Genomic DNA, 23470 nt, shown 5'->3' on the forward strand with positions numbered 1-23470 from the left:
AAGCCTACATAAAAACCAAAAAGAGGGCGTATAATAGAGCAAAATTTAATGGGCAAAACCAACAGAAGGCATCTAAAAGGGTCATAAAGAGGGAACAGATGGAATATGAAAGTAAGCTAGCCAATAATATTAAAGAGGATATAAAAAGTTTCTTCAAATATATAAAGAGTATTGAGGAGTATTGTAAAACAGCTAGTATTGAAGAGTATTGTAAACCAGCTAGTATTGAGGAGTATTGTAAAGCAGCTAGTATTGAGGAGTAATGTAATGTAGAGTAATGTAATGTAATGCGAGGCGAGTAGATATTGGACTGCTAGAAAATCATGCTAAAGAGATAGTAAAGGAAGGTAAGGAAATAGCTAAAGAACTGAGTAAATGTTTTACATCAGTCCTCATTGTAGGAGACACAAGCAGTAGACTGGAAGTTACAGAGTGTCGGGGAAGAAGTGAGTGAAGTTGCCATTAATAGGGAGAGGCTGCTTGGGAAACTGAAAGGTCTGAAGGTAAATATATCACCTGGACCTGATGGACTACACCCCAGGGATCTGAAAATGTGAAGCAATAGTGGAGTCATTAGTAATGATCCTTCAAGAAAGGTAGGTAATGGCATGGTTCTGGAGGACTCAAGATTTGCAAATGTCACTCCACTTTTCAAGAATGGAGAGAGGCAGAAGGAAGGAAATGATAGGCCAGTTAGTCTGACCTCAACAGTTCAGAAAATGCTGGTGTAGATTGTAAGGGATGTGGTTTCAGTGTACTTGGGGGCACATGATAAAATAGGCTGAAGTCAGCATGGTTTTCTTAAGGGAAAGTCTTGCCTGACAAATCTGTTGAAATTCCTTGAAGAAATAACAAGCAGGATAGACAAAGGATAATTGGTAGATGTTGTGTACTTAGAAGGGCTTTGATAAGGTGCCACACATGAGGCTGCTTAAGTTAAGAGCCCATGGTATTACAAGAAAGATTCTAACATGGATAAAGCAGTGACTGATTGGCAAGAGGCAAAGAGTGGGAATAAATGGAGCCTTTTCTGGTTGGGTGCAGGTGACTAGTGGTGTTCTACAGGGGTCTGTGTTGGGACCAATTCTTTGTATGTTATCTGTCAATGATTTGGATGATGGAATTGATGGCTTTGTAGCCAAGTTTGTAGAGGATATGAAGATAGGTAGAGGGGTAGGTAGTGTTGAGGAAGCAGAGATACTGCAGAAGGACTTAAACAGATTAGGAGAATGGGCAAATAAGTGGCAGATGAGATACTATGTCAGGAAGAGTGTGGTCATGCACTTTGGTAGAAAAATGAAAGGGTTGATTATTTTTTAAATGAAGAGAAAATTCTGCTCTACCTGCTATACACCTTTTCTGAACCAGGGCCTCAATACCTCTCCAAATCCAAGGTTCCCTAAACCAGTTATCCCTTCCTTTTACTCTGAACAGAAACATAAAATCTCGGCACTCTCAAAATTTCATTTTTATGGCCTCTCACTTACCAAGTACACCTTTGCTAGAAAACAGCCTGTCCCAATGCACGCTTCTCAGATCGTTTGTGATACCATCAAAATTGACCTCTCTCCAATTTAGAATCTCAATCTGAAGACCAGACCTTTTCTTCTCTATTACTATCTTGAAACTAATGGCATTATGATTACCAGATGCAAAAGTTCCCCTATAAGAACTACCGTCACCTGCCATGTCTCATTCCCTAATAGGAGATCTAGTATCACACTCTCTCTAGCTGAGACCTCTATGTGCTGATTAAGAAAACTTTCCTGGACAATGAACTCTGAGAACTAAGATCTGAAGATGCCTAGGAGCTCACCTATTTGTCGCAGTGTAAATTGCAATCAGGCTTTCAGATAACATTGCTAAGGTGCAACGCCGTGCTAAAGAAGAGGCCAGTATAGACGGTTAGGGTATGTCATTGGTAATAGAGTGGACATGGGAAATGAAGCTGGTTAGCCTCTTGCTACAACTGGATAGTTAACAAAGGAAGCAGGTGACTTTCCAATAGGGGTGTCTGGAGAATTATTAGAAATGAAAATGGATTTTTTTCTTGTTTATTTTATTTAATTTAGAGATACATAACCGTAGCAGGCCCTTCTGGCCTAACAAGCCCATGCTGGCCAATTACACCAATGTGGCCAATTAACCTACTAACCTGTACACCTTTAGAATGTGGAGGAAACCAGAGTGACATGAGGAAATCTACATGGTCACGGGGAAAACATACAAACTCCTTACAGACAACAGCATAATTGAACCCAGGTCGTAGGCACTATAATCATGGTAAATTAACTGCTACACTGTCATGCTGTTCAATTGTACGGGGGTAAGCTGTAGCACTAACCCTGATTAGGTGACTCATACCAGAGACTGGATTTTCTCTTTTTATCTGTTACCCTTTAGGTGTCCTTTGGATTAGAATCCCCACTGAGGTCTGGAATTCCTGTAAGTGGAGAACTCCTGCTTTGAAAACCTTTCCAACAGCATAGTATAACTGAAAACAGAACCAATCCCAAATAAAGCTTGATCAGAGAAATAATGACATTTCCCACACTCAGATTCTCAAATGTTGGACTGAGATAACTGGAGATTTGACATGTTTGTTAAGGAAAGTTTCCCTGGGGACCTTATGGTCTGGAATAAAGTGCGGCTTGTTTATAAAGTATTCATGTTGGATTATTAAGGATGGCAAGTCAGTCTGATGCTTATAGTTGAGACATTTTAGCAACACTTAAAAGTCTGAATTTAAATGTAAGAGATAAATTATTATGAAAATATTAATGAATTACTTTGAAAACGTATTTATTCAGGAGAACTGGCTCCAGCACCTTGGCTTAGAATTGGATCACAAAAAGGACATAAGGGAAAAAAGGATGACATCATATACTACATTCTCAGTCATTCAGTCATGGCTTATCTTCTATCCAACTCCACCTTCTAGCCGGTGATCCTGAAAATTTAGTCGACAACCATATATTCACAGTGTACATGGTAAGAATTCCAAACTTTCCTGAGACTTTCTTTCAAAGCTTGAGATCATAGATTTTTTGGAGATAAGGGGAATCAAAAGTAAAAGAAATTAAGACTGCAAAATGATGTTGAGGAAGAAGACAATACTAGATCAAAGAGCTGAATGACCAATTTCTGATCCTCCATGTAAGATGTTCATGACTGATCAACTTCGGGTTCTTTGAAAGAATAAATTTCCGTTAAATTCAGTCCTATCATGGGAGTATAGGCTCATGTTCTGGACTTCAAAACCAGGTTAAACCTTTACTCAATTATAACTTAGACAATCCCTTTAATAATTTTATCTTTCAATTTCATTTCTGTTTGTTATGAACTCTTGGAAATGTCGGCCAAATTCACTCGTTTCTCCTTATCGGGACAACTACCTTCTTCCCTTTCACAACAGCCAGTTTTGTGAACCTCTAAAACAATTTCATTCAGGCAAATTCATCCTTTTTGAATTAGAAGAAACTGTACATGGTACTTCAGGACTGGTTTCACCATGACCAAATATAATTGCAACAGGAGTTCTGTATCCTTGTACTCTGATCCCTTTGCAATAAATGCTAACATACTGTTTATGTTCTATATTTGAATACCAGTTTTCTGTGATAAATGTACAAGGATGCTCAGACTTATGAATACCAGCATTTTCCAATCTTTCATCATTTCAAAAAAAGTTTGTCAACTTTTCATTCCAGTGGATAATTTCACATTTAATTCCACGTAGCACATTCTCTCTTGCCCTTGCTGAAATGACTATACAAAACATAAGAAATAGCAGCCCTGTAATCTGCCCCTCCTCTTCAGTACCATTTTTTCCTGTGTCTCATTTTCTTGTTCCTTTTATAACTTCACCTGCCTCAGACTTTAAAGGACATATACTTACTGTCCCTAATCTCAAAATTCAGAGTAAATTTACTATCAAAGTATGTATTTGTCTGAGATTCATTTTCTTGCAGGCATTCACAGTAGAAAAAAGGAATACAATAGAACCAATGAAAAACTACACACAAATAAAGACTAATAGCCAATATGCAAAGAAGACAAACTGCAAATACAAAGAACAGATAATAATAAAAATGAATGAAAATAAATAATACTGACAACATGAGCTGTAGAGTCCTTGAAAGTAGGTTCCGTGTTGAGGTGAGTGAAGTTATCCATGCTGATTCAGCAGCCTCATGGGTGAAGGATAATAACTATTCCTGAACCTGCTGGTATGGGGCCTGAGGCTCCTGTACTTTCTCCCCAATGGCAGCAGCAAGAAGCGAGCGTGGCCTGGATGGTGGGGGTCTTTGATACTGCTTTCTTGTAGCAGCACTACTTGTAGATATACTCAATGACGGAGAGGACTTTTCCCGTGAAGGACTGTGCTGTATCCATAACTTTGCAAAATCATGCATAACTTTAGAGTTTTGTTTTACAATGTGTGCCATGTCTCTTGCTGACTTGATTATTTTATTGATATTTTTGGGCTATGTGTTGCTGAGTTCTAAAATGATCCTGGCCTTGAGCATAACACTATTCTGATAATACTGCAAACTTTCTCTTTTAATCTAGTTCTGCCTTTAATTTCATTTTCCAGATAGACCGTTTTTACTGTGCGGTTATTGTTTCTTAATGGAATGTATTCTGGTTGTAAATTATTAATCACTTCTCTAAATATTTGCCGATAATTATCAGCTATTATATCATTACATCCAGTCCCATGATCTATTTTGGCCGACTTGTCCATTTTACTTGGGTTGTTTGCTTTATTCAGGTTTCAGATCCTCCACTTTCTGCAGGGATTGCTCTCTCGGTAATTCTTTTGTCTGCTCGTCCATCCGCACTCATCTGCCTCCTGACCCTTATCCCTTCAGGCAGGACGCCTTCCCATTCCCCTCTTCCCGGTGGCCCGGTGGCTACCCATGTCAATTCCACTTCACATTCACATTCCGACATGCCCCTCCACGGCCTCCTCTACTGCCACATGAGGCCACACTCGGGTTGGAGGAGCAACACTTCATATTATGTCTGGGTGGGTAGCCTCCAACCTGATAGCATGAACATAGATTTCTCTAACTTCTGTAATTGTTCCTCCCCCTCACCCACCCACCCTCTCTTTTTCTACTCCACATTTTGGCTCCCATAGGGTATACAGTAGGAGCAGAAAGAAGTCCATCGAGTCTGCTCTGCCATTCCATCATGGCTGATTTATTATCCCTCTCAACCCCATTCTCCTGCCTTCTTCCTGTAACCTATGACACCCTTACTAATCAAGAATCTATCAACCTCCATGTTAAATATACCTAATGACTTGGTCTCTACAGCCTTCTGTGGTAATCAATTCCATATATTCACCACCTTCTGGCTAACGAAATTCCTCATTATCTCTTTTCTAAAGGAACAACCTTCTATTCTGAGGCTGTATGCTCTGGTTCTAGACTCCCCTCCTATAAGAAACATCCTCTCCACATACACTCTGTCTAGGCCTTTCAATATACGATAGCTTACTATAAGATTCCACCCCCCCACCCCACTTTTATTCTATACTCCAATGAATAGAGGCCCAGAGCCATCAAATGCTCCTCATATGTTACCCCTTTCATTCTCAGATCCTGTGAACTTGATCTGGACCCTCTCCAATGCCAATACATCCTTTCTTGGATAAGGGGCTCAGGACTGTTCATATTCCAAGTGTGGTCTGACCCATGCCTTATAAAGCCTTATATCCTTGCTTTTATATTCTAGTCCTCTCAAAATGAATACTAACATTGCATAACCACCGACTCAACCCACAAATTAATGTTTAAGGTCTCCCAAGTCCCTTTGATATTGAATTTTCTCCCTGTTTAGAAAATAACCTACACCTTTATTCCTTCTAACAAAATGCATGATCATACACTTCGCTACACTGTATTCCCACCTGCCATTTCTGTGCCCATTCTGCCAATCTGTCTAAATCCTTCTGCAGTCTTTCTGCTTCCTCAACACTGTCTGCTCGTCCACCTACCTTTGCATTGTCCACAAACTTGGCCATTAAGGCATCATTTCTGTCATTGAAATTATTGACATATAAAATGTGAAAAGAAGTGGTCCCTGTGGAAAACCACTCATCACTAGCAGCCAACCAGAAAAGGACCCCTTTATTCCCACTTTGCGTCCGGCTAGCCAGCCAATCTTCTACCCATGCTGATATTTTTCCTGTAATACCATAGGCTCTTATCTTGTTTAGCAGCCTTTTGTAGTGTACCTTGTCAAAGGCCTTTTGAAAAATGAAGTAAACAACATCCACTGACTCTCCTTTGTCCATCCTGTCTTAATTTCCTCAAAAAATTTCTACAGATTTGTCAGTCAAGATTTCCCCTGAAGGAAACCGTGCTGACTTTGGCCTATTTTATCATCTGTCTCCAAGTACCCCAAAACCTCATCTTTAAGAATGGACTCCAATATTTTACCAACCACTGAAGTCAGGTTAACTGGCCTATAATTTCCTGCCTTTTGTCTCCCTCCCTTCTTAAAGAAAGGAGCAACATTTGCAATTTTCCTGTCTTCTGGAGCTGTTAATTAATATTTCAGTTATATTTCAGTAATTTTGAAAATACATTGCTTGATTGAGCATTCTTGTTTAAATAATTAATTACAGGCCATATGTATAAATATACGTGAATTGCATATGTCATCACACTACCACATGATACGTGCATGCCTCACTTGCAGTAAACTCAAAGTTAGACCCAGACTCCAGTGTCTTCCTTTTAATTAGTTTAATGTTTTGAAGTTACACAACATAACAGAAATCATTCCAGAATATAGTGAACCTTGAAAGAGAATTACCGATGCCTCCATAATATCTTCAGCTACTTCTTTCAGAACACTTGGATGTAGTCCATCTGGTCCTGGTGACTTATCTACCTTCTGGATCTTTCAGCTTTGTAAGCACCTCCTCCTTAGTAATAGCAAATATAGTAAATAGCAGATACACTCATTTTTTCCCCATGATATTCTTGAATTTCTGGCAACCTCCTGATATCTTCCACAGTGAAGAGCGACACAAAATACTTATTAAGTTTGGCTGCCATTTCTTTGCTCCCATTACTAGCTCTCCAGCATCATTTTTCAATGGCCCAATATCCACTCTTGCCTCTCTTTTACTCTTTATAAATCTGAAAAACCTTTTGCTATCCTCTTTTATATTACTGGCTTTTCTCTCCTTATTGATTTTTTAGTTGTCTTATGTTGTTTGTAAAAGCATCCTAATTCTGGCTATTTCCTCCCTTCTTTCCAGTCCTGATGAAGGGTTTCAGTCCAAAACATTGACTGTTTATTCCTTTCCATAGATGCTGCCTGACCTGCAGATTTCCTCCAGCATTTAATGTGTTTCTCTGGATTTCCAATATCTTCGCAATCTTTTGTGTGTGGGGCACACAGCAGTGTAGCGGTTCCCACAACGCTATTCCACACGGGGCATTGGAGTTTGGAGTTCAATTCTGATGTCCTCTGTAAGAAAGTTTGTACATCCTTCCCATGCAGTGCATTGGTTTCCTCCAGATGCTCCAGTTTCCTCCCACAGTCCAAAGATGTACTAGTTAGTAAGCTAATTGGTCATTGTAAATTATCCTGTCATTAGGGTAGGGTTAAATTGGTGGTTTCTCAGTGGGCTGGAAGAGCTTTTCCGCACTGTATTTCTAAATAAACAAATAAACAAACAAATCTCTCCCAAATTAATTTAAAATTAACTCATTACTTTTTCTCAAAGGGTTGCTATATTTAATTATCCCTATCTCACTACACAATTTTGGATATTTACCTTGAATTCCTTTCATGAACTTCTCTTGCATCTTATGACCATTTTTATTTGCCTTGATCTACTTTCATACAATCATTCTGAGGAAATATAGGTCTTGATGCTTTGGAGGGGATGCAAAAGCGGTTTACCAAGATAGTTCCTGGACTCGTGGGGATGTGTTATAAGAAGTTGGACAGACTTGGATTGTTTTTCCTAGAGAGATAAAAGCAGAGTGGAGACCAGACAGAAGTTTATAAAGATTGTGAGAAGCACAGATATAGTAGACAACTGAGATCTTTATCCCTAGATCAAGGGAATGCACAATCAGAATCAGAATCAGGTTAGGGCTATACTCCAAGTGCGCTCTGAGCAATGCCTTATAAAGCCTTAGCATTTCATCCTTGCTCTTATATTCTTGTCCTCTCAAAATGAATGCTAACGTTGCATTTACCTTCTTCACCACCAACTCAACCTGCAAGTTAACCTTTAAGGAATCCTGTACAAAGACTCCAAGTCCCTTTGCACCTCTAATTTTTTAATATACTCCTCATGTAGAAAATAGTCAAAGCCTTTATTCCTTCTACCAAAGTGCATGACCATACACTTCCCTACATTATATTCCATTTGCCATTTCTTTGTTCATTCTCCCAATCTGTCTAAATCTTTCTGCCAACCCCCATTCCCTCTGCTCGACTTGCCCCTCCACCTGTCTTTGTATTGTCTGCACTCTTGGCCAAAAAGCCATCAATTCCATCATCCAAATAATTCACATATTATATGAAAAGAAGCAGTCCCAACACCGACCTCTGCGGAACACCACTAGTCACCAGCAGCCAAACAGAAAAAGCCCCCTTTATTCCCACTCTCTGCCTCCTGCCAGTCAGCCAATCTTCGATCCACGGTAGTATACTTAATGCCATGGGCGCTTATCCTGATAAGAAGCGTCATGTACGGCACCTAATCAAATGCCTTCTAAAAATCCAAGTGAACAACATTCACCAAATCTTATTTGTCTATTCCTCAAAGAATTCCAACAGATTTGTGTGGCAAGATTGCTCTTTAAGGAAAGCATGCAGACTTCAGCCTATTTTATCATGTGACTCCAAGTTCTCTGAAACCTCATCCTTAATAACAGCTCCGACATCTTTCTAACCACTGAATTTAGACTAACTGGCCTATTATTGCCTTAATTCTGCCTCCCTCCCGAATTAAAGAGTGGAGTGACATTTGCAATTTTCTAGTCCTCCAGAACCATTCCAGAACCTAGTGATTCTTGAAAGGTCATTACTAATACCTCCACAATCTTGCTGGGCAGCATCTCTAGGAAGAGGTACAGTCGATGTTTCGGGCCGAGACCCTTCATCAGGACTGCTGAAGAGTCTTGGCCCGACTAATCCCGACGAAGGGTCTCGGCCTGAAACGTCGACTGTACCTCTTCCTAGAGATGCTGCCTGGCCTGCTGCATTCACCAGTAACTTTGATGTGTGTTACTTGAATTTCCAGCATCTGCAGAATTCCTCATGTTTACCTCCACAATCTCTTCAGCCACCTCTTTCAGAACTCTGGAGTGTAATCCACCTGGACCAGGTGACTTACCTACCATCTCCCTAAACACCTTCTCCTTAGTAATAGCAACAACACTCACTTCTGACCCCTGACACTCTCATATTTCTGGCATCCTGCTAGTGTCTTCCACAGTGAAAACTGGCACAAAATACTTCTTAAGTTACTCCGCCATTTCTTTTTCCCCCCTTTAATACCTGTTTAGTGACATTTCCCAGTGGTCCGATGCCCACTCTCATCTCTCTTTTATTCCTTATATATGTGAAAAACTTTTGGAATTTTCTTTTATATTATTGGCTGGCTTCTCTTCATAGTTCATCGTTTCTCTCCTTATGGTTTTTTTAGTTGTCTTCGATTGGTTTTTAAAAGAATCCCAATCCACTACCTTCCCATTAATTTTTGCTATATTATATGCCCTCTCTTTTGCTTTTATGTTGTCTTTTACTTCTCATGTCAGCCACGGGTATATCACCCTTCCTTTGGAATTCTTCATCTTTGGGACGTATCTAACCTGCGCCTTCCGAGTTGTCCCCAGAAATTCCAGCCATTGCTGTTTTGCCATCATCCCTGCTAGGGTCCCCTTCCAATGAATTATCATCTTCTTTCAGCCATGGTTGGGAGATGCACCTACTTCTCTACCAACTGCCCCAGCCTCAGCTTTATCACTCTGGTCCCATCCTCCTGCCAAATTAGATTAAACCTTCCCCAACAGCTCTAGTATATCTTCCAGTAAGGATATTGATCCCCCTCGGGTTCAATGTGTAACTCATCCCTTTTGTACAGGTCATCCCTTCCCCAGACGAGATCCCAATGCTCCAAAAATCTGAAACCCTGCCCCCTGCATCAATTCCTCAGCCACATATTTATCTACCAGATCATCCTTTTCTTGTCCTCACTGGCGCATGGCACAGACAGCAATCCAGAGATTACTACCCTGGAGTAAGGCTTTTCACCTTTCTGCCTAACTCCCTGAATTCTCTCTTTAGGACTCCTCACAATTCTTACCTGTGCTGTTGATGCCAATATGTCCACGACTTCTGCCTGCTCACCCTCCCTCTTGAGAATGCTAGGGACACGATCCGAGATATGCCTGACCCTGGCACCTGGAAGGCAAAATACTATCTGGATATCTTTTCGTATCCATGGAATCCCCTTTCACTACTGTATTCTTCTTCTCCCACCTTCCCTTTTGAGCCACAGAGCCAGACTCAGTGCTGGAGATCTGCTTGCTGCGGTTTCTCCTTGGCAGATTTCAAACTCCAACCCCCCCCCCCCCCCACACACACACACACAAATAGTATGCAAAGTTGTATACTTATTATTGAGAAGAACAGCCACAGGGGTACTCCCTATTCCCTTTCCCTCTCCTGACAGGCACCCAGGTACATGCCTCCTGCAACTTAGGGGTGGCTATCTTCCTGTAGCTCCTATCTATCAGCTCCTCATTCTCCCATTTGAGCTGACTGTCTTCAAGCTCTATTTCTTTAACACAGTCTCTAAGGAGCTGCAGCTTGTTTTACAGGACGTGTCACTCATGGACTTGGGCTATATAGATTTTTTTTCGAGTGACTGTGGGTTTACTGCTGTGACTGTCAGTACTGTGTTTCACACCTTGGCCCCAGAGGAAAGCAGTTTCATTTGGCTGTGTTCATGGGTATTCATGCATAGTTGAATGATAATTGCACTTGACCTTGAGAACACTCTGCATCGTGCATCTGTAGAAACTTGTGAGTGTCTTTGGTGACGTACCAAGTCCCCTCAGACTCCTAATGGAATATAATCACCGTCATGCCTTCTTTGTAATTGAATCAAAATTTTTGGCCCAGGATAGATCTTCAGAGATGTTGACACCCAAGAACTTAGAACTGCTCACTATTTCCACTGCTGATCCCTCGATGAGGATTGGTATATGTTCCCTCAAACTCCCTCCCTGAAGTCCACAATCAATTCCTTGTTCTTACTGACACTGAGTGCAAGATTGTTGTTGTGACACCACTCAGCCAGCTGATCCATCTCGCTCCTGTATGCCTCCTCGTCACCATCTGAGATTCTGCCAACAATGGCGGTGTCATTGGCAAATTTATAGATGGCATTTGAGCTGTGCCAAGCCACACAGTCATGGGTGTAGAGAGAGTAGGAGCAGTGGGCTTAGCACACATCATTGAGGTGCTCCAGTGTTGATTATCAGTGAGGTGGAAATGTCATTTCCGATCTGCACTGGCTGTGGTTTCCCAGTGAGGAAGTCAAGGATCCCATTGCAGGGGAGGTACAGAGGCCCAGGTTTTGGAGCTTGTTGATTAGAACTGAGGGTATGATTGTGTTGAAAGCTGAACTGTAGTCAATAAACAGCAACCTGTAGGTATTGCTTTTGTCCAGGTGATAAAAGGCCTTTGAGTTTTAGGGACAGCCAGTGAGATTTCATCCTCTGTAGGCCTATTGTGGAGATAGGCAAATTGCAATGGGTCCAGGTCCTTAGGAAGGAGTTGATTCTGGCCATGACCAACCTCTTAAAGCACTTCATCACAGAAGATGTGAGTGCACCTGTTTGGTAGTCATTGAGGCAGCTCACCCTCCTCTTCTTGGGTACTGTTGTGGTTGTCACCCTTTCGAAGCAGGTGGGAACCGTTGACTGCAGCAGTGATGATGTCCTTGAACACTCCTGCCAGTTGGTTAGCACAGGTTCACAGAGCCCTACCAAGTATGCCATCGGGGCCTAACACCTTGTGACGGTTCACCCTCTTGATAGATGTTCTGATGTTGGTCTCTGAGATAGAGGTCACAGGGTCAGCAGATGCTGCAGGGATTCACACAGACATAGTTTTATTGTCCCTTTCAAAGTGTGCATAAAAGGTGTTGAGCTCATCTAGGAGTGAAGCATCACAGACTTTCATGATGTTAGATCTCGCTTTGTAGGAAATAATGACCTGCAAACCCTGACAGAGCTGACGTGCATCTGATTCTGTCTCTAACCTCAATCAGAATTGTTTTCTCGCTCTTAAAGGAGGCTTCTATAGGTTGAACCTGAACTTCTTGTACAGTTCTGTGTCACTGGTCTTGAATACCACAGACAGATCCAGCCCTTAGCAGACTACAAATCGAGTTCATCCACAGCGTTTGGTTTGGCTGTGTCCAGTATGTTCTCTGAATTTAAAGTAAGAACGTTAAGTTCAAAGGAAATGTGGGAGGCAAGGTTTTTTTTTACACAGAGGGTGGTGGCTGCCTGGAATATGTTGCCTACAGTAGTGGGGAAGATAAATGTGATAGAGGTGTTCAAGCCATTCTTAGACAGGAAGATGAATATGCAGAGGATAGGGGGATATGAATTGTCTGGGCAGGAGGGATTAGTTCAGTTAGGTACGTAATGATTATTTAATCAGTTTAGTGCAACATTGTGGGCCAAAAGGCCTGTTACTGTTCTATATTCAGGAGTCAGCATAGAATTCATTGTTTTAAATAAGATCTTTTCCAATTGCATTCTTAAACTTTGAAGGATTAACAATGACCTTTTTACATCAGTTTCTCCATGGGAAATGGTACAATTGTATCTAACTTCATATACACAGGGAGAAGGCAGGAGATTGAGACTGAGAGGAAAAATGGATCAGCCATGGTGAAATGGCAGAACAGACTCAACGGGCCAAATAGCCTGACTCTGCTCCTATATCTTATGGTCTTATCCTGAGAATTCAAAAAATTTCCTCAGGACTCTTGTTCACACTTCTTCAGATCTTCATTAGCAGAAGATCACAAAGCTTTGATGTTTGCCACATAGAGGAAAAAGAGCAAAAGACATTTAGACTCCCATTATATTCCTCACGAAATCTTACTGCATTCTAACTTCGCAATATGTCGCTGTTCCTTTATTCTTGTTATATCTAAGTTACCTAACAGCAAATGTTAGCAACTTCACCACACTGGCTGGATCTGGAATTTTAAAAAGATAGTATCATAATGATGGCCTGTTAACTAATGTTCTTCTTGAGACTGTCATGGTCCGGTCCGTGAAGTCCATATTCCGGTTCATGGTCCGGTCCATCGATCCTTATTTCACGTTTTCCCGTTTTTCCTTGTCCTGTTGTGTGCCTTAATTGAGGCACATGATTCTCATTTTGGGCTAGCTACATAAACAGCTCCTGGGTTCAGCTTCAATGCTGGACTGTTCCCTTCTCTCCCCTTCCCCTTCCTTCTGAAGTCTCGCCTGCTACCTTCACCTGAAGCCTCACCTGCTACCTTCGCCTGAAGCCTCGCCTGCTACCTTCGCCTGTGTCCTCGCCTGTAACGCTGTCAGGTTCAACCGCCAGGGCAAGATTGGGGCCTTGCTGTGTCCAGATAAGGAACTGTCTCTTTGTGTCCTCGCTTTCGCTAGGTAGGTCTGGCCGTTTGCCGCTACTGTGAGTTGGGAACTGTCTCTGTATCCATGCCTTCGCTAGGTAGGTCCGGTTGTTTGTCACTAGCTTGTGTTGGGAACCGTCTCTCTGTGCCCTTGCCTCCACTGAGTAGGTCTGGCCATTTGCCATTACCTTGAGTGGAGATCTGTCTCTCAGTGTTTTGTGTATGAGTCCCAGCCCTACGTCCTGCTCCCTAGGAGGGGTCCTGACTCTGTGTAGAGCCCCGGTCCCAAGTCCTGTTCCCAAGGAGGGGTCTTGGCTCTGTGTTCCGCATTCCTGTCTCCCAAGACCAAGGCTCTGTGTTCTGCGTTCCTGTCTCCCAAGACCAAGTCTGAGCTTTGTGTCCCCATCCAGTTCTGGTCCTGCATCCTACCGCCATGTCCAATCCTGTTGCCTTGCCACGTCTTGTCCTCCCCTAGATCCAGGGTCCGAGCCTGAGTCAAGACCCAGGTTCCGGGTCCCTGTCCAGTCTCTAGCTTGAAGTCCTTGTCCAGGTTCCACGTTCCTAGTTCCTCATCCAGGTCCCACTTTCCTAGTCTAGTCCTGCTCCAGGCCCTGTATCCTAACCTCGTCCAGGGCCTGTGTCTTGTCCAGTGTCGTTTCTTCCTCACTTCCCCTGCTTGCTTGACACACCTAGTCCTGTTCCTAGTACTTCAGTGTCTGTGTCTTGCATTTGGGTCCGCTCCCCATGATAGAGACGACAGATCTGCCAGCCTATCCTGGTCTCAGTGTAAGCATAAGAGATGCCATTTAATCTTCTAGTACATTTCAGCATTCTGGACATAAAATTCAACAACGTCACATAATCAATATTTCAAGAGGTTTATCATTCAAATTCCCAGCATTCATTCCAATTTCCTCCAATGATTACAGATTATGATTTGCATCTCCTCTAGTCTGTGAGCCAGTAGGGTTGGTCGGTACCATCTGAAGGGACAATATGCTCATAGTGATTTTTGGCAAGGTATACAGCTCTAGAGTTAGAAGATATATGATAGCATTGCACCAGTGGTAGCTTTATGTGTGCTATCATGCATTTTATAACACTACCTTAAAATAAGCATTTCTGAAAAGTGGCCAATATAAAGTTCAACATATATATTCAACCTAGTGGTATTTTGTCACCAGCGATCCCTCAACATTGAAATTTGTCACAATGATAGCTGAGTTCAAGCACTTTTCATCAAATGTTGTTATAAAATTCTACACTGAAAACTATGTCATTGGTGGTACTCACAGTACAGTGCCCAATTTCAGTAGAATGAATCGTTTCATTTTTAGAAAAATATTTGTCTGTTGTTTATTTTGAAAAAGTCAATAAAAACCCTAGGACACATATAATCACATGGATTTGTAGAGAACTTATTCAGGAATTCAAATAAGTAATCACTTTTTATATATATTCCATATTAATATCAGTACAGCAGAAAATGTTACCCCACACCCCAAAAGGTAAAAAAACCTCATTTGGAGAGATTTCTGGAGTTTTATCAATGTCATGATATTTTCCATATTGTTGTATCAAATCAAAACAATCTTAAGCTTTTGTCATAGCATACAGAATTACAGTACAACAATTCAAATGTAGGGTTCCACACGACCATAACAGGCCGCATTTGGTTGTAAAATGAATATATTTAATCAAAGACTGCTTTCCATACTTTGTTTTCTATATTTTCATAACCTGTTAATAATCATAATAATTTTCCAAATCTTCCACGTCTTCCACATCTTCATCTGAACTTTCCACACTCTCCGAGGTGGATGCCTGGTTCTCACAGTCTGCCACTCTACACACATCAGTACACACGAGGCCATTTGCAACACACATACATCTTGGGAGTGAACATTTTTTAGGACAGTTACAGGCCAGTAGATCCAGGATGGCATCGAGTGCTGGCTGGCCTTCCATCCGGTGCACCACCAACTGTTCAGCTTCCTCTTCTCTCCATCTTCCATCCTCTGCCAACAGGGCTTGGCACTTGTGGGTCCTTCTCCAAACATCTTCTCCATATACCAGCCTCGTAGTTGGCTCGCTGTGCATGTTTTGTTAAGCAGTCCTTGCATGGTGGGAGTTGATGAATTTCGATTTCACCTTTTTTGGCACAGAAGAGGTGATACCTGAGCTCATTGACCTTGGTGGTTGATGCTTTTGGGGGATACAGGAGACATGTAAATGCCTCCAGTTTGTCCATCAGTTCTGGGGAGAGGTCCCATTCCTGACCCAACTCTAAGAATGTGTCCTGAATGTCTTGAGTTTCCCTGTTGCTGGTCAGAAGTTTTAGGGGGCACTTGTCTTCCCCTTGCCTGCAAAAGTGCTTACAGTGTCACATCCTGTATATGCGTGCAACCCGACGAGAGCCCTACAAACCTCTATGCCAACAGTAGCAGCAACCTTCCTGATGTCTAATAGCCCTGTACGGGTTCTGGTGACACACTTCTGGAACAATGGGGCCTCAATCTTGTCACAAATTGCTAAAGACATGATAAAGACAAATGTGTCTTCTGAGCAGATCACTACAGATTGGTATCCCTCTCTTGTGGCATGGGCAGCATGGAGAAGTAGGCGGCCATCTGCTTCTTCTTGTTGGCACTGAAGAGCTGACACCTCCTCACTGTCTTGAGATGTGATTCTGTAACATTTGTCATTCACGGTTGCATACAGAATCTTCTCCTGCAGCTTTGCTCTGTACTCCGCCTTCCTCCATTCATGGACTATGAAGCTATTGAGACTATTTTTGTTACTGACTTTGCTCAGGAAGCTCCTCCACTGCCTCACCATCTGTGTGCCTGTGATACCTTGTAACTCATGGTCAGTCTCTTTACCTCTTAGAGATCTTTCACTATTCTTGATAGAGTTCTCCTTGTATGTGTCGAACACAACATCTATTCTGCTACTCTGACTGCCTTCCCTCAGAGCCTTACCCAGAACTGTTGTGGCAACATCTCTGAAAGTAACTTGATCACCTTTCACTCCTTGGACCAAGTTCATTCCATCAACTACTGTAGCAGAGTTTTCTGGGAGTTGATCTTCCACTGCTACATTTTTCTGCAAGGTTGTGGCTAAAGTAGCTTTATTTGTCTTTCTCAGCAATCCTTCCGGTGGAGGGTAATGGTCCAAGGGGATGAGAAAGGATATCCTCCATACGTAGACTGCGCCCTTGTGCCATCATTATGATGCGTCCAGACAAAGACCTGTCTGCTTTCAAGATGATCGCCCTCCCATTTGATTTCACTTCTCTCTTCTTACACATATCACTGAATGTTTTCAGCTTCTTGGTTTTCATTGGGTCATGGAATTTCTTTGCTGGTGGGTCTTCCTCTAGTCTCTCATCCTTGAAGGTTGCATGGCATTGCTCATCAATCTCATATGCCTTCACCAGGTCAGAGGCAATGTCCTTGGGGGCTGCCTTTGCCATAGAGATGCTAATGAGCTCCCGCTTTTCTGCAAATGGGTTGACCCATTCATGTATGAGGCTAACCAGTGCTGAAAATGCTTCCTCATCTTTCCGGATTCTTGGCCGCTGTAGCTCCTCATGACAAAGCTCTGATTTGTTGCCTTGCACCATCTCCCTTAACTGTCCCAGGAACGCACTGTGGTGCTCAGCTGTTATGTAGTAACGCTGGATAGCTCCAGCATTCAGGCTAAACCGTGATGTGCCTCCAGGAGTCTGTGTGTCTTTGTTCACTGTGGCTTCAATAGCCTGGTCCACAGGGATCTGCCCAAAGGGGTTGATATTTGACAGCTGCACTGAGAATTGGCCTGCCTTGAAGGCCTCATACACAGAAGGATTCTCCTCTGGGAGGTTCATCATCTGAGCAAAGTAAGGGGACAGGTACTTGGCATAATTCATCTTATCATAGGCAAAGCACCATGGTTCTTATAGCATGGAGGTCCCCCTCACAGAAAGCTACCACCGATGCAACGCTATCACATCTTTTCTAGCACTAAGGGTGTACCCGTATACCTTGCCAAATATCACTATAAGAATTATTCCCCCCAGATGGTACTGGTGGCCCAGATTTGGGGTCCTGGCTCACGGACTACATGTTGTCCTTCTGCCACTTTCTTTCACTTTGTACCATTATCCCTGTGTTATTGAATCCTTTTTGACTCCTAACCCTTCACCAGCCTTCCTTTCAATCCCCTCTTCCCCTCTCTCTTTCTCACAGCATCTTGAGATTTTTTTTTGTTCTAACAAATGCATCTCTTTGCATAGATGCAGCTCAGTATTTCTGGCATTTCCTCTTTTCATTGTAGTATTTACTCCTTACGATGCAAAATTATTTCATGCCATATTAAAATCCACAACACACTGTAATTTCTCAACTTAAATGTTCCAGAGAGTTAAAAAATGGAAAAACTGTGTGAATAATGTAAGGAAACCACTTTTATACCTTGTTAGCAAGCCTATAATAGTAGGAATTTGAGAAACCAAGTTATTCTCTTCCACAGATGTTGTCTGACCCAGTGAGTGTTCCCAGCATTTTCTGTGTTAATTTCAGACTTCCAGTTCTGCAGTTTTAATTCAGATACTATTGTTTTTTATTAGTTTTATCCAGATATTCAGAATTTCAAATGGTTAATGTTATTAATATGAATAGAGATACAATGCTTACAGACTACCTGTACACAAGTTACATGGTTTATTTTCATTCACTGTTACTTCTAGAAATCCCACACTATGTAGATACCATCAGTTTTTCTTCACTAGAGAAATTTTCTGAAACCGGTAGCTATTATAATTAGATGCAAGGTTCAGTTGCTTCACCTCTGTGCTCTATTTGGCCATTTACTAACTTTAATGGCTTGAAGTTTGCACTAATTTGTACTGGGGACCATAGTCAATTCTATAACTGGCACTCCCACTGAACGAGCCTCCTTGGTGATGAGGTTTGTCCAATGTGTGGTATCCATGGGCCACAGTCAGAGAAAATTAAAAGGCTGACAGTTTTTGGGTCCATACATTTATGTGCCAAAAACAACAGCAGACAGACCTTTGTATACACGCTAAGGGATCATGAAGAGTTGCATAGTGCAGACATTGATAAGTAATGATATTTTGGTTGTCCTGCTCCCTTTCATGCTGTGTACATCACATTTTGTTAAATTAGCATTCTTCAGAACTTCTGACCTTTCATGTTTGAAATGTTTGCTTATGTTGTTACTCTTTAATTTTTTATCATGCCTTAGATCAAATTCCATTATTGCTTCAGGGGCAACAACTTCCAATACAGTACACAATGGACTATTTACAGTGTCATTGAAAAACATTTAAGTAGATTATCATTTTTTCCATATTCTGAGATTGATGGATCAGTTAATCTCTTGAATATTAATTGTATTTTGTGTTATTTTTATTGGCAAAGTAGTAGAGCAAGAATAATTCTCAGTACACCAGGAAGAATGCTTTATTTCTTCTTGTTAATATTTATATTTACACTCGTATTCTTACTCAATCATAAATGCTTAATAGTTTATCTGACACACTATCCATAAAAATAAAATGGGGATGTCTATGGAGAAAATCTAACAGCTGTCACGACCAGGATCTATCTTCACTTCAGCTACAAGTCATGGATATAGATGATGGTGAATTCAGTAAATCGGCAGTCACAGATATCAGTCATAATTCAGTGGCAGACTTCTTTCCTTGTTAAAACATTGCAGGTTAAAGCTATACTCCAAAGGCTGAGTATGAAACCTACACTAAGGTATAAAACTACTCTAATATTACAGTACAAACAAACACACTGCTGGAGGAACTCAGCAGGTCAGGCAGCATCTGTGGAGGGAGAAGAACAGTGATGATTCAGTCAAGACTCTTCTGGCCTGAATATGAATCCTAAACCAAGGTATGAAACCTTCTCTAAAGTTCCAGTGCAAAACAAAAACTGCTAGAGGAACTTAATGGATCATTTGGGGATATTATTTTTCAAATGACATTAAGCTGAAGACATCTCAGTTTCCTGAGATGGATATAGACTCCATGGCATTATTCTGATAAAGTCCTGGACACTTATTCAGAAGTAGATGACCTAGATGTTATCATATTGTTGTTTGTAAAGAGCTTCCATTGTGAAATAGTATCTTTTTTCTGACATCACAGAAGTACTTAATTAACTGTCCGCCTGAAGGGTCTGAAATGTTGATTATTTATTCTTCTCCATAAATGTCTCCTGGCCTGTTGAATTTCTCCAGCATTGTGTGTACTGGTCTGGATTCCCAGCATCTGTAGAATCTCTTGTGTTTATTAATTAACTGTAAAGTGTTTTGAGGCATTCTGAAAGGGACATTAAAGACACCATAAACACAAGTTTGTTTTTCATTTGTTTATTAAAAACTGTACACCACAAATTATTTATCTTTAGGATTACTCTGATTGTACCACAGTTATTATCTATCCTCACTTTGCAGTGAAAGTGGTCTGATATCTGTACCAGTTGATTCATAATGAAGTATTTTAAACCATTGCAAGAGGCATTATGGATGAATCCTATATTATGAGACTGGAATTGTGCACAGGACGTACCAACCCTTCATTTCCATGCTAGGATTATGAAGGAAATAGCCTGTATTTCCGAATCCAAACACTAGATTATGGCTATACTTTTCATGGCCAGACTAGTTGGAAGCTTTATTTAAATATATACAAGCGGAATTTTCTCAGAATATATCTTAAGATGTATTATTCTCTACAATTTACCATTGCAGAAGCATATTTTCATTTCTAATGGGTAATGGATTACTTTATATCAACAAGGAGATTGCTCTGGTTGCCTATATGAATTTCTATCATTTTCAGTCAAAGATTATAGAATAAAATATAAACACAAGAGATTCTGGCAGATGCTGGAAATCTAGAGAATTACTCCCAAAATGCTGGAGGAACTCTGCAGGTCAGGACGATGAAGGGTTTTGGCCCGAAACGTCGACTCTATTCCTTTCTATTGATGCTACCCGACCTGCTGAGCTCCTAATTTTGTGTGTTACTCCAGATGGAAATATTTTAGAATTTAGAGTGGCTGATGTGTGATAAATTCTGAATTTTCATTGTCTATTTTGAGTTCTTTCTTGAAAGTAGGTAGCAAACAGCTGTAGATCAGTTGTGCCATTGGGGAAGGAAAGAGGAGTAATAGAACAGCATTCCCAATTTTAATGATTAAAAAGTGATTCCTGTTGGAAAATGCACATATGTTGATCTTGTAAAGAGACAATTGAATATAACTGTGACATTTCCAAGTGAAAAGTTAAATTATGAATACTCATTAAGGTCAGAATGAGTGACTTGGATGAGATATCATGTTGTAGCAGACTATTATATCCATGTCTTAGCTTTTGGAGAAGTGAATGTAAGTGGGGGGAAAAGTTAAGTAACAAATTGCATGATTTGTGAGATATAAGTTTTGGACGGAACACAATTATCCAAGTTTCTACTTCAATGAAAATTTTCCACAAGTTAGATTCCTGTGGGACAAACAAAAATGTCTTTGTAGTAGTTCTAGCACTGAAGATCTTCCTTTTTCACGAATTCTGTTCAAAACATCTTATTTGGCTATATTATATGTGCCGAGAGCAAGCAGGGATTCTGCCTTGGATCAAGGAAAAGAAATCAACAAAGATAATTTAGATGGAAATGCTACTAAATGATTTCTTCTTTCCTGAATAAAAAGAAAATAGGTTTTACTAACTTTCTCTTCACAGTGTCCTAGAGTTGTACAGCATAGCAAAAGTCCCTTTAGCTCATACTGACCTGGGTGTATCCCATTTCTCAGCACTGGGCTTAAATCCCTCTAAATTGTTGTCATCCACATACTTCTGTAATATATGTCTGGCAGCAGGTTCCATATCACTGTGTTAAAATTCGCCCCTCAGTTTCTTATTAAACCTTTCACCTCTAATCTTAAAAACTAATGCGGTCTAGGTTTCGATTTCCCAACCCTGGAAAAAGGATTGTTCACCCTATCTTTCATGCCTCTCATGATTTCATACACCTGTATGAGATCACTTCTCAGTCTACTATGCTCCAATCAGTCTAACCTCTCCCTATCACTCAGTCCCTCGAGTCCTGGCAACATCCTCATAAATTACTTTTGCACTTTCCCCAGTTTAATCACATCCTTCTTGTAATGGTGACCAAAGCTAAACACAATTGTGCCTTTACCAACACCCTGGACCGATAGCATCACAACCAGTTCAGATGTTCCCTGGTATGAGAACAATTTGAAGTTCTTTCCTTCTACATATCACAAAATTTGTACCCTGAAATCTGTGAGAATAGTCTATCCTATAAATGTAAATACCATCAAAATTTTGGATTTATACTAATAGAACTTCTGAATTTAGTTATCTCCCATTTAGCACTTTTTTGCCAAATCTGCAGCCTTGTGGATTTTGAACTTTCTGTCTGAGAATATAAGGGAGGTCATGAAAGGAGATCATCAGCAGGTTTTATACCAAAAATAAAAGATCTTTAAGGTTCCCAATGTGCACAGTGAAAATATTTAAGGAAGGATCGGTGAACTACTGATTCTATCTTAAATATGGCCACCGTGTTTTATTTCAACCACTCTATGTTTTTGAAGGAAGAGATTGGTTAGAAGTCACAGGATTTCTAGTTTTATAAACAGAATTTAGTGTGTCAAGGTGCAGGCAGGGAACTGGCTCTTATCTGTCACAGTAAATGTTTGTTTTAAACCAAAGTGACCCACCATAATCTCCTGCGAAGATCAGACACTGCTTATCAATTGGAGAAAATGAGAAGCAGTCAAGGTCCATTAAAAAAAACAACCTTAATTTTCCTTTCAGGAAAGTTCGAATAATTTTATGTGCTAGCCTATTGGATACACTACAAAAGGAACAATAATTTTCCTTTTCCTTCCCATTAAGTTGAATGCATTTTCCCACAGCATATTTTGAGATTCAGAACTGGTCGATGTAAAATTCCTTCAATTTTCAGAGAATTAAGAAAAATAACTGATAACTCCCTTCAATATTCATTCTCTCTTTTAATACAATGGCTCACAATGTCTCTGAATATCTCCAAGCATATACTTAATCTACAACTAGAAAAATGACACCTACATGTGTACATGGTCAATAAATGCCACTTTTCTATTTCCCACACCATCCAATCTCACTGTTGTCTATTAGTAGGAACTGTGCCAAATTAAAGAGTAATTTTATTCTGGGGACTTGTGTTCAACCACTGGGGATATTCATAAGATTATATAAACTTGTTTAGGACAGGAAGCAGCTGTTGGACAGAATTAGCCATCATTTCAGTTTGTTTGCATTTTTGGTGAATGTGAGGCAATATTCGTTGTGATGAGAGTTGTATGGAAAAATGATAAAAAAAAACCCCAAGAGTACTAACTTAACACCATAAATTAAAACAACATAGATGGTAATAGTAACTGCAATAAACAAATATTGCATGATACTTCATTTTTATTAAACAAATGCACTATTTGACATCTGAACAAAAATCTCATGGTATTCCTGAAACACTGAAAACTTTGAAATGCATTAACTATTCTGTAAGCATTGTAACAAGTACTCACAAAGGTAAAAGTCTGAATGAGCAATCACTCCTGTTTGGTTAAAAAAAACTGATTATTACAGATTATGTGTAAAATAACTTGCAAAGACATGAAAGGAGACATATTACAGAGGTGTCCAAGATGATAAAGTTAGTTGGTAATTATGTGATGAAAATACATTACCTTCATCAAC

At 40.6% G+C, this 23470-nt stretch overlaps 1 protein-coding gene across 7 annotated transcripts in view; it reads right to left on the bottom strand.

Moving 5' to 3' along the window:
* Nucleotides 1-23470, bottom strand: part of LOC134344214 (bile acid receptor-like) — a 129699-nt gene that overhangs the window by 101677 nt on the left and 4552 nt on the right. For 2 of the 7 annotated variants that reach the window (XM_063043630.1, XM_063043632.1), the window contains exon 2: nt 10352-10449. The exons of 4 other annotated variants lie outside the window; for them this stretch is intronic. The gene's annotated coding sequence lies outside the window, so the exon portion shown is untranslated. Of the gene's footprint in view, nt 1-7804; nt 7997-10351; nt 10450-23470 lie in introns of all 7 variants that reach the window. One more of the 7 variants, XM_063043631.1, reaches the window with a different exon arrangement.

The sequence above is a fragment of the Mobula hypostoma genome, chromosome 3, assembly GCF_963921235.1.
Source record: "Mobula hypostoma chromosome 3, sMobHyp1.1, whole genome shotgun sequence".
Classification (NCBI taxonomy): Eukaryota; Metazoa; Chordata; class Chondrichthyes; order Myliobatiformes; family Myliobatidae; genus Mobula; species Mobula hypostoma.